At 35.2% G+C, this 10400-nt stretch overlaps 1 pseudogene; it reads left to right on the top strand.

Annotated features, from left to right (window-relative positions):
- The first annotated feature begins 9676 nt into the window (after positions 1–9676).
- Positions 9677–9881, top strand: LOC127484079 (U2 spliceosomal RNA; annotated as a pseudogene).
- The last annotated feature ends 519 nt before the right edge of the window (positions 9882–10400 follow it).

Here is a 10400-nt window from a genome sequence, read left to right as displayed (position 1 = left end):
AGTTAAATGCTACTATAATTTAGATTTGTAACGGATTCTTTCACCCTAGCCTATAGTTTAGATTACTGCATCACTTCCACTTCGACTGTAAGTAGAGTTTTCATGGCTATTATCATTCTTCCAGAGGACCAGAATACTGAGGTCACATCACATCAGTACTTCCTGCCCTGCACTCATACTGATCACATTCTGAAAATAATTTAAGGTTTTGGTCCTTACCCTTAGGGCACAAAATTTGATAGAATCTAGCAATTTCAAAACCTTATCATGTTCGACACCACATTACTCATAGCAACTATTTTCAACAAGTAGTCTGTGCTATTGATCCTAAAGGAGAAATGGACAAGATTCTAGGTGGAATACTCCTCTAAAAAATCAATGTAACTGTGGAAATTAGTTTGAAATCTTCTATTAGGACTTTAGAACATTTTTTAAAGATCTTGTGATGATTGTATACATTTATTCGCTCATTTAGTTAGCAAAACATTTCTCAACTCAGAGATTAATTCCATTTCCTCACCTATTTACAAATAATTTTAACAGTTCATCAGAGACTCATCCTCCATTTAGTTAGCCTAAATTCTCCACACCTTTATTTTTCATTTGACCAGATAATTGAGAGCCCGAAATCAAAAGCAACTTCTATTTTAGGCCCTTACTTCTACAAGTAACACCCCATTCAAAAAACCAGTTTACTGAAGAAACATTGCTGGATTTTTCTCACTCTCTCACCTTTCTTTTCTTTTCCCTCCTCTGTTTTCACTTCTCCCTCTCTCAATTGTTGAATGTGAAAATGGAATCATATAACTACAATCGCCTTTGGCAGCTGTGTTTAACTACAAAGTGATACTACATTTAGGACAAAACCACAAATAAGGACAACAGATAGAGAAGTCTGCTTGAAGCTCCAGCTCCGGGTTGTTTGCTTGTAGAAAGAGATACTGACTCTCACTTCAAGAAGCCATGCACTTCAGAAAAAACCAATTCCCTTCCAGGGAATGGATCCTGAATACTTGTAACAAAAGTCTTGAGACAGTCCTAGGAAAGCTGTACTGGGGTAGTGCTTGAAACGTTTTATTCAATCTTGAACAACAGACAAAAAATGTAAGAAAAGCAGCTTTTTAAATATTCAGGGTGGCAAGGAGGAATGAGCTCTCAAGTTAGAAGGTAATTTTCTCAACCTAATAAAAGATACCTACAACTAACCTTCATGGCACATCATACATTTTCCAAAAATGTATTTATTTATTTGAAAGAAAGAGTTACACAGAGAGAGGGATGGGGGAGGACTGTGAGAGAGATCTTTCATCCACTGGTTCACTCCCTAAATTGCCGCAATGGCTGGGGCTGGGCTGGATGGAAATCAGCAATCAGGAGCTTCATCTGGGTCTCTCACATAGGTAGAGGGGCCCAAGAACTTGGGTCATTTTCCATTGCTTTTCCCAGGCCATTTAGCAGGGAGATGTATCTGAAAAGTTGAGCAGCTGGAATATGAATCATTGCCCATAAGGGATACTGGTGTCACAGGTGGTGGCTTTATCAGGTAATCCATAATACAGGTCCCCACATCATACTTAATAGTAAAATGATGAATACTTTATTTCTAAGATTGAGAACAATGCAAAGATAATCAGTTTAAAGTTTTTAAAACTTAATGTACTAGAGAGAGAGAGAGAAAGAATGAGAGAGAGAGAGAGAGAGAGACCTGCTGGTTCACTGTCCAAATGCTAACCTTCACCAAAAACTCATTTCAGATATCCCACCTTGGTGGCAGGGACCCAAGTACTTGAGCCATCACCTGTTGCCTCCCAGACTGTGCATACTTAAAAATGCAAGCTAGCATTGGGAGCCAAGACAGAACTCAAATCTGGGAACTCTGATATGTGATGCAGGTGTCTTACGTGGTATTTTAACTGCTGGGCCAAATGTCCCTCCCCTCACTTGCCACTTAATTCTGCACTTTAAAGGAGAATTCTTTTGGTGTCATCAGGTAAGAAAAAGAAATAAATTTATGCAGATAGCAAAAGAAGGAATACAATTGTTTTGGTTCTTAGAGAACAGGATACTCTATGTAGAAAATCCTGAGGAGCTCAATCAAGAATATACGTATGAACTTAAAATCTCTATACTGAAAACTGAAGAACTTTACCTAAAGGAAAGAAGGAGACTGAGGAGGAGAGTTCTTCCATGTTGGCAAACTAGAAGACTCAGTATTGTTCAGAAAGTCTCCCCCAAAATTCAAAGCAGTGCCATTGCAGATGATTTTAATCAAAATTGACAGTCTGACCATACATTGTATATGGAAAAGCAAAAGACCCAGAAACCTCAAGACAATGTTGGGGGAAAAAAGTTGGAAGACTTTCACTGTACAATTTCTAAGTAACTTAACTCAAAGCTACAATAGTCAGGACACTGTGGTATTGGCAAAAGGGCAGTTATGAAGATCAATGGAATAGAATTGACATTCCATAAATAGACCTTTACATTTAGGTTTAATTGATTTTTGACAAGATTAAATGCTAATTTATTGGAGAAAGCATAGTGCTTTCAACAATGTTACCTTATATTTCTTATTTTGATAATAACCCTAGATATTATTACTTACTAGAAGCAGAGGCCATAAGATGTCTAATATTCACCTTTTTTATTCTTTATTTTTAAAAGAAACTTCATTTTAGGGCCTGTTTAAAATGTGGCTCTATGTATAGTCAATAAAAATAGACTCAATATCTTCTTATAAATGTATATATTACCTACATTAAACTTCTTACCTCTTTTGGGCCCTTGATTCCTCCCATTTAAATGAGAAAAATAGACAAGAGAATATGGATTATGATTATTCACAACTTGGGGCTAATTTTTCCAAAAATATTTTTAAGTCTGCACATTGAAAACCCATCAGATTACATTAACATGGATTTTACAGCTCATAAGCTAAAGTATGTTTTTACAGGATTTTTGTTAAAAGAATAATAACAAAAAGATTTCAGATGGAGTGTTTCGAATTCTCTAGATGAGGAAGAGAGAGAAATAAATGCAGTATGAAATTAATATGCTTCTCAGATTGAGGAATTTTACAATTTTCAAGGTTGTCTTTTTAATTGTTTACATTGATTTTATTCCTTCTGAATATAGTCAACTTGGCACATGTATGAAGACTAGCTGTGTATCGACCAGGTCTGAAGTTTATTTTTCCAACAGCTTCATGGATTAGGCATTTTTATCCCCATTTTGCAGATGAATAGATAAAGCTTTGAAATTTTAAGTTCCCACAGCTGCTAATCAGTTAGTCCTATCCTCAGTCTGCTTGATCCCTGTTCTCTCCTTCTTCGTGCTTTCTACCAGTCTGTGAGGCAAAAATCCCATTAATACATGTTTTATGATCCGCTTTATCCAAGAAGCAGTAAAGGTTGCTCATGACTTCTGAAGTCGATGTGTTGTTTTTTAAAATAACATTATACGGCCGGTGCCGCGGCTCACTAGGCTAATCCTCCACCTAGCGGTGCCGGCACACCGGGTTCTAGTCCCGGTAGAGGCACCGGATTCTGTCCCGGTTGCCCCTCTTCCAGGCCAGCTCTCTGCTGTGGCCCGGGAGTGCAGTGGAGGATGGCCCAAGTGCTTGGGCCCTGCACCCCATGGGAGACCAGGATAAGTACCCGGCTCCTGCCATCGGATCAGCGCGGTGTGCCGGCTGCAGCGCGCCAGCCGCGGCAGCCATTGGAGGGTGAACCAACGGCAAAGGAAGACCTTTCTCTCTGTCTCTGTCTCTCACTGTCCACTCTGCCTGTCAAAAAAAAAAAAAAAAAACATTATAATAAATGCTTTGCACAGCCTGTTCTTTTCTTCTTAGTACTCAGCATTACTACAAGCATCAGGATCTGTGCTCAAGAGCTTTCTTTTGTGGCAAGAGCCTGCCCAATTTCATGCAGAATGGTCTAGAATTGCCAGAGATTAACCTTCATAGCAACAACCTTCAACCAGTGATGGACAAAAACTGATGGTTAAATGCCACAGAATGTCTGTTTGTTAATGGGCCAAATATATGTTATAGGAGCTAGTGAGGTTTAACTCCAGTTTTAAGTCCTACTACCTTGGAGTATGGTCTTGCTAGGGATTTCATGAAAAAAAAAAGAATTTTTTCAAAAGTCCTAATAAGCCAATTGTGTAACAAACAGTAAGGAATGGTGATGTTAAATTAGTCACTAGAATGTATTTCAGCAGACTTTTCTTCTACAGAAGAAAAAAGAAAAAAAAAAAAAACACCTCTATCTCAGAAAAGAACCTTTGGGCTTGTTAAGAGTTAGAAACATACCAGGGGATTTCAATTCAATCCCATCAAGGTGGCATGTACCAATGCCACCTCAAGTCCCAGTGATCAATTTCTGTTCACAACTGATCATAATGATAGGACTAAGAGCCAAAGGGATCACATAAACAAGACTAGTGTCTGCAAATACTAGCTGATAGAATAAAAAAGGAAGAGAATGATCCAACATGGGAAGTGAGATACACAGCAGACCCATAGAATGACAGATGTCCTAACAGCACTCTGGCCTCATAATCAGCCCTTAAGGCATGCGGATCCGGCTGAAAAGCCTATGAGAGTATTTCAGGCATGGAAAGCCAAGACATTCTGGCAAAAAAAAAAAAAATACCTAAATGAAAGATCTCCACGAGTGAGATCCCAGTGGAAAGAACAGGTCATCAAAGAAGGAGGTACCTTTCTCTGAAGGGAGGAGAGAACTTCCACTTTGACCATGGCCTTGTCTAAATATGATCAGAGTCAGTGAACTCAGGGGGCTTCCATAGCCTTGGTAGCTCATGACAAGAGCCTAGGGTGATTACTGAGGCCATAAACAAGAGTGTCAATTTGTTAAGTCAACAACAGGAGTCACTGTGCACTTACTCCTCATGTAGGATCTCTGTCCTTAGTGTGCTGTACATTGAGATTTAATGCTATAACTAGTACTCAAACAGTATTTTTCACTTTATGTTTCTGTGTGGGAGCAAACTGTTGAAATCTTTACTTAATGTATGCTAAACTGATCTTCTGTATATAAAGAGAATAGAAAATGAATCTTGATGTGAATGGAAGGGGAGAGGGAGTGGGAAAGGGGAGGGTTGCGGGTGGGAGGGACGTTATGGGGAGCAAGCCATTGTAATCCATAAGCTGTACTTTGGAAATTTATATTCATTAAATAAAAGTTAAAAAAAAATTAAAAAAAATTTTAAAAAATCCCTCTTTTATGTAGTAATCAACAGAAAATCCAATTAGAAACTGTTTTGTCTTTTCTATTTTCATTGGTCTTATACTGTGATTTCTGTCCTAAACAATAATTCAATTATGCAAATAGTTTTTCCATTAATATTGATATCTCCTTATATAAAATGGTATAAAAATCAGATATGAAGCTACGAATCTAACTAAATTTTACTAAAACTAGGTTTTTAGACAACTGATGGTATTTTGTGGCATATAATCAATACTCTTTCACCTTACATAATTATGAATATAATTATGTCCATGTTTTGGACTTTATATAAGGACTTCTGTTTTTATAACACCAATGTGTCTATACTACATTATCTACATCGGCAATTTTAGGTAATATGGTTAAGCTTCTTATTTTTAAATATCAGTTTTATCTAAAGGATAGAAATTATTTTTTTCAAAAAATTTATAAAATATGTCCAAAAAGGACATATCATTCTGTATCTCATGAGACATCATGTTTGTCGACATTTATATTAAAAAATTAGTACAGAGGCCATGTGTGGCGCAGTGGGTTAACTGTGACATGAGCAGCCCAAATCAGAGCCCAGTTCCAATTCCAGCTACTCAGCTACCTATCCAGCTCCCTGTTAATATACCTGGGAAATTAACAAAAGAAGGCTCAAGAACTTAGGCCTCTGTGACCCACATGAGAGACCGAGGTGGAGTTTCTGGCTTCAGACTGGCTCAGTCCTAGCTGTTGTGGACATCTGGAGAAAAAACCAAATGTAGATAGAACGTCTCACTCTCCCTCTCCTCTCCCGTCTCTCTCCCTCTCTCATCTTTTCTCTTAATCTTTCATCTTGTCATTCCCTCTCTCTTCCTTTCTCTCTCTCTCCATCATTCTGCCTTTCAGACAAAAAATAAATATTTGGGAAGAGTTTGAGTACATACATAAATTGAAAAATATATACTTGCATGCAGAAAAGCTGGGTTCCTGCAATTACTTTGAATCTTATATAATGACTTTCATTCTTGGATTAATAACAGGATAATAGTTCACACTGTTTTCAACACAAAAGAGAATAGGAACATAACATGACAAACCAGCTCATTCTATTAGGCTTTCCTATATTTAGGCATCTTTATCTTCTAATTTAATAATGCATAGATTATCAACAATGTCTTAGACTAAGCTTTAAGGAAAAATGGAATTTATTTGTAGATAACACAGCAGACAAAAGCACATGAAAATTATATGTCAAAAAGCTAAGAAAATAATACCATTAATTCACTAATTTTTCCTAATAGTTCATCAGAAATAAAGGAAAATATCAGTGAAAGGGAAACAAATTGAGGATAAGAAACATCCTTCCTTCCCATTTTAGTAAATTCATTGTCCATTTGTGAATTGGCCACATTGGAAAAAATCTAAAAATGCCCTTGGTGATATCTGATATCACCAAAAGAAACAAACACATCTATATAATTTGCACTCAGTGCAGTGTCATATGGTGGTGCCACATTACTTCTCTAGAACATATATTATGTGATTAATTGCATTTTCACATTATCTTGGAGCCTATGATGTATCTGAATAAAAAACCAACATTCAAAAACATACCACAAAAGACTTTTCTTCATTCTGTCTTTAGCGCGACACAAGGGAATGCTATAAAGAAACCTAATATAGAGTGCAACGGATGTTAAAATAATGCCCTGATTGCTGCATTCATATTATCCTTTCACTGGGGAGCCATCAGCCTCATAGATTAAATAAAAATAAATAAGAGAAAGAATTCATTCTCTTAGTTGCCAACTGAAAATAAATTAAAAGCTGCTTCCTTTTAACTCTGTTCAATTGTCCTTGTCCATGGGGACCATGCTTTGGAAATATAAAAGAATATATTTAGTTTTTGATGAAACAATAATAATTTGGTAATTTCTCTAGGCAAGAAAAGCATTAAAGCTGTGGCTATGTAAAATCATTTTCTCGTCCATGAAGTTTTCAGATTTAAGACTCTAAAATGCTATGGAAAACATTATCTCAATGCTCCAGTGTCATAATATTTTAAATTCATCATTTAGAAAGAAAAAAGCAGAATTATTTGGAGGATATGTGTTCTAACAGATCTTTTTCATCACTAGCAATAGGTTTGAAACCTTGAGTTTTGATATCTAAGTGAACTTCAGAGCATAACATTTTATTTTCAATTAAAAATAATTTGATCAAGAAAACAAAGTGAAACTTTCACCTTCTTAGGTATAAGATGTTTTATGTAAAGAATAATAAATCAGATAATCAAGATTTATTCTTATTACACTTTTTAAACAATTTTAGATATTTTTGGTTGTGTTTGTTGTTTTTAAATCAAGTAAGCAGTTGTGAAATTGTTGACCCCATAAAGAGTTCCTGGTGAAAGAAACAAAAGAAAGATGTAGAGAAACCACTCTTTATTTAAAACTGTACTATAGTAAGTTTCATTATAAAAGTCCAGGTAAATATGTAATCAAATTATTTTAAAAATTCACACACTTTTATTGTGAAAATCTCATTACAAGTATGTTGGGAAAAGGTGTAATCATCAATATGTAATTTTCATCTGAGAGCAAGATGAACCTCTGTGTTCTTAAACAACAGCTTTCTATTTTGAATAGAGCCAATTTAGATTTTGCCTTTAAAAATTTCACTTGCACTCTAAATGACCTTTTTAAAACCTTATATTTCATTTTACAGCTTAAATGTTTTCATTTGACCTACAATTCAGAGCATGTGCCCCTGTATTTGTTATGGTGCTGGATTCATCTACTATTTTTCTATATTTGGTATAGAACAAGATTAACAAATGTTCAGTTTGATCAGAGGTAGATATTATTGCTTGTACTCTCAAATAAATTATTTGATCTGTTACTTACGTTTTATACATACGCAGACAAATAAGCTCACTTGCCTTCCTAAGGAATGTGACTTGACTCCACTCTCCCCTTTTTCTAACTCACTTGATGAAATCTATATACAAGGTTTAAACGGGGCCTGGCCCTGTCACCTTCTTTAACCAAATACTCTTTACAATTTTGAAAATATGATAGCATACTCATCACAGATGTTATAATTATTGATCTTGCACTGCAGATATTATTAGTTCTCTAATACTCTTGAAAATGAAACTGATGTTCAGGGAGGTAAAACAAGTTGAGCAACATCATAGAGCTAACTAGCACATCAGTTAAGTTAATCTAATCTTATTTTCAAAACTGAGAATAAATTCTGGGCTTACCCAAAGACAATTCCCTGGTAATTGGCACAAACTATTACACATCTAATTTGCTGAATCATGATTGTTCTTTAGAAGCTTCCTCATAAAACTACCTTTGATTTGCCATCAAAGATGTGATTTTTTTGGATTACAAAAGCACCTAAAGTTGGTTGTTTACAGTTAACACTTACACTGGTTTCAGTGTATACCACATTTTAAGAAAGACTAATCAAATTTCAGATTCTGCCATACAACCACAGTATGGTCCAGAAATTATTCTCACAGTTGTTTACTCAATTAGAAATAAAAGCATTTCCACAAAATGATTCATGTAAAAGCATCAATATCAGCTTTGTTTATAATAGATCAAAACTAAAATCAATCTGAATATCTATACAGAATGAATAAACAAAGGATTCCCTTTCCAACAATAGAATAAAATTCCCCATAAAAAGAAGAAATTGTTGATAGAGAAACAATTGGAATAAATATCAAAACAACTTGTTGTGCACAATAAATCAGACACAAACATAGAAAAGTGTATCCCATATGGGCGCCGGTTCGAGTCCCAGCTGCTCCACTTCCGATACAGCTCTCTGCTATGGCTTGAAAAAGCAGTGGAAGATGGCCGAAGTCCTTGGGCCCCTGAACCTGTGTGGGATACCTGGAGGAAGCTCTAGGCTCCTGGCTTTGAATCTGTGCAGCTTAGGCCAATGCAGCCAATTAGAGAGTGAACCAGTGATGGAAGATCTCATTCTCTCTCTGTGTTTCCTTCTCTCCCAGGGTAACTCTGACTTTCACATAAATAAATAAATCTTTAAAAAATAGATAAAAGTGTATCGTGTAACTCAAATTATACGCACTTCAAGAAAGTAGATTGTTCTAACAGTATCTTCGGTGCTGGGAGTGTGGTAGTGACAAGAAAAAGTCATAAAGGAATATCAGGGTAAGAAAAACATTCATGGTCTTGATCTTTGCCTTATGGTTGTATGCATGTATACACTTGTAAAAAACTCATCAAATTATTCTCTTAAATTTCATGAATTTAACTGTATTTTAAATATAACTCAATAAAAATTGTGACTTACTGAACAATTACCATGTCCACATTATTGCTCTAAACTCAGCTCATCTCTAAGATTTTCTCATAAACCAAGAAAATGTGGTAAATGTCAGTAGTGTGTATGAGTTTCAATTATGATTGACAATGGCTTCTCGGCCTTTTGGCTAAGATCAAGTGTAGTATCAATTATGATTGACAATACAATAACCTGGGGGTGTTATTATTTGATATAATTAGTTAATGATACTGAAAAAAATTCAGAGTAGTAAAAAATGCCACATCATGACTTCCTGCAGATCACAATCAGATTCTAGGCAGCTCTACTGATTGCCTAAGCAGCTTTTACTATTTATTCTTTGCTGTGAACAGCCTTAAAAGCCTTGGAGCAGATCACAGATTCATTGATCGCTGGCTCTTAGTAGGTCAAATATCTAACCACACCTCTTACCATGCATTCTGTCTTAAATTCTACAGACTGGTATTTTTCCAAGTGAAGAACAGAGCTCCTTTTCAGAAAATTTTCAATAGGAATTGGTGCCAAGGTAAATCGTTCTAAAAAATAAAAAAGTGCAGTTAAAAGCTAAATAATAATACATAAATTAATAGTCATATTTGAGACATAATTTTGTACATTAAGTTGTATTACATTTATCACTAAATTAAGAATTTTTTATTTATGTTATATTTTTAGTAATTATATTCCAACCATTTCTTTCAGCTACCAAGGAGTTCAGACAACCTAATAAAATAAATAAATAAATAAATAAAATAAATAAATAAAATAAATAAATAAATAAAATTACATTTATGATTTTAATCTATTGTGCAATTAGCCATTTATTGTTTGTAATTAATCTTAATTTTATAG

This window comes from Oryctolagus cuniculus, chromosome 12, assembly GCF_964237555.1.
Source record: "Oryctolagus cuniculus chromosome 12, mOryCun1.1, whole genome shotgun sequence".
Lineage (NCBI taxonomy): Eukaryota > Metazoa > Chordata > Mammalia > Lagomorpha > Leporidae > Oryctolagus > Oryctolagus cuniculus.
This window is presented reverse-complemented; position numbering and strand designations above follow the sequence as displayed.